We start from the raw sequence: 2500 nt of genomic DNA on the forward strand, positions 1-2500 counted from the left end.
GATAGCTATAAGTGCACTTTCACTCTAGACAACCCATCCCCACAATAATGTTACGGCAGTTCGTTGTTGGTTATGGTTTTAAAATCTGATGAATTTGTCAACAAAACGGACTCAGATTCGCGTTGACGAAGAGCTGATAAACCAATCAAAAACTGCCAGCGAAAATGAAAATTCTAGAAAAAGGTGCAAATTTTGTCTTAAAGTTTCGAAGAAATGAGCGGCAGAAAGAGAAATCAACGCCGGACCCTTAACTGAACTTGAATTACTCGATCGTTATAAAATATCTGTGGCAAGTTTTTATTACTGTAGTCAGGGTAACACAGGAGTTTAGGGCTCCAAGGCTCCGGACAAAAAAGGCAGGGCTCCAGGGCTACAGGGTTCCAGTGGTTAGGGCCCTTGCCTTGAGATCTGGACTTCCCGGGTTTACGACTCATTCTAACCAGTCGTTGAAATTGTTCCTGGCATTCCCTGGGCCATCTGGTTTGCCTCCGGCCAGTTGGGATTCCCAACAGTTTTTAATAATATTGTGTTCTGTCGTTTCGTTGATTGTCTCATTGGCCCTGAAAAGCTCCTGTGGAAAACTGGATCTGACTACATCACGTGGTCGCACATTTTTGACCCCCAACGAACTAAAATGAACTCTTGCTTTGTTGTTCGATTTGATCTTGAAAGTAGTCTTGAAGGAAAGTTGATTTATTTTTTTCTACATACGAAGTTGTCTTGTACGCTACGGTTCTTGTACATTTGGAGCCGAGAAGCGGGAAGGATTCCGCTAGGAAACTCAGAAAATCTAGACTCAAATCATCTTCGAAATTGTGTTGCGTGTCTTCAGTTTGTTTTAGTGCTCATGGGAATCCAGGTATGGCCGAGAAGAAGAAATTGAAGAATCTGATAAAGTTTCGTGACAGTCATCGAAATTTTGTGCGAAAAACAATCGCTGAAGCTAAAGATTTAATATCTGGAGGAAATCCCATCGAAACGAGAAAGCTGAAACTTCTTCGTACCTCTCTTCAAACAAAGTATTCGGAGCTTCAAGTTTTAGATCGTGAGATTGTTAAGCGGCTGGAGGATGTCTCAAAGATCGATTCTGATGTTTCTGAGAGCTGTGAGCTAATAAGTGTTATTCAGGAGTGTATGGTGGATTTAGAATATGTACTGACAGCGCAGGAATCACAAGGAAAAAATCAGCAATCGAATTCTTTGGAAAGCGCGGGAACTGCTCAAGGTCACCTGCACACAGGTCACACAGTTTAAAAGAATTAAGAATTCAAACCTGTCTGGAGTGGATAATAAATTCAACTATCTTCAGTCGCTTCTAACAGGCATCGCCCAAAGCGTTGTCGCTGGTCTCGCCCTGACAAGCGCTAACTACGAAAAAGCAGTACTCAAACGCAGATTTGGAAACCGACAGGTTGTGATCTCGAGCCACATGGAGGCGCTCACAAAAATTCCCAAGGTTGCATCTACAAGCGAAGTTAAGCGGCTTCGACGTTTGTACGACACTGTTGAGTCACATCATTAGTTCGTGGATTAATAAAGTATGGAAATCTCCCTCTGAAATGTATGGTTGTTTTTTAACACCGATTATCATGCAGAAATTCCCGAAGGAATTTAGAATTGCAATCTCACGGAATTTGGAATCAGATACATGAGATTTCAAAGAAATCCTGAATGTCTTGTGAACCCTAAGGACCTCAGACCGTCAAACTTGAATTGCTTTAGAGAGGTGAGTCGCGGCTTCATTCAACTTCTGCTTTGTACTCTTACAGTGCTAAGAACAAACATTTTTCTCGTGTGTGATGCTCGTTTGCAATCAAAATCACCAGAGCTCTAAATAATGTAATGTGGTCACAAGTGACCAGAAAGCAAGTTTTGAGGAAGAAAGGCAGATTTTATCTTTTTCTCAAATCTAGGCATTAGTCACGTAACTGTTACAGTAAAAGTCCTGTAAAATGTTTCAAATGTCAAGGAACCCACCTCGTTGCTATCTGTGATAGTTTTGAACACACTGTGAGTGGACCAGAACAAGTTGAGAATGTATCTAATGTCTCTACCAGTTTGTATGTGGATCAGTACAGAGGGTCCGCGTTGTTGCAAACTGCAACTGCTGAAGTCTTGCGTCCAGACAATAACAGTAGTCCACTAAATTTGCGTCTTGTTTTTGATTCATGCACTCAGCGATCTTACGCGACTGAGACTGTTAGGGACAAATTGCAGCTACTCGTTGTTGGTAGAGATTCCCTGCTGATCAAAACCTTTGGAGAATCAGATGACAGATTACGCACCTGTGAGATTGTTCAAGTTGGCATCAAAACGTTATGCGATGCAACTGTGTACATTCAAGCGTATGTAGTACCAGTAATCAGTGGCCCCTTGACCAAACAGTCCACTGAACTAACTCAGTCTAGCTATGAGCATCTCCGTAACCTTCCATTGCATGGCTGACAGAGCTGGTGGTGGAGTGCTAGCAGTTAGCATCCTCATTGGGGCTGACTACTAT

Source organism: Montipora foliosa, chromosome 1, assembly GCF_036669935.1.
Source record: "Montipora foliosa isolate CH-2021 chromosome 1, ASM3666993v2, whole genome shotgun sequence".
NCBI classification, from domain to species: domain Eukaryota; kingdom Metazoa; phylum Cnidaria; class Anthozoa; order Scleractinia; family Acroporidae; genus Montipora; species Montipora foliosa.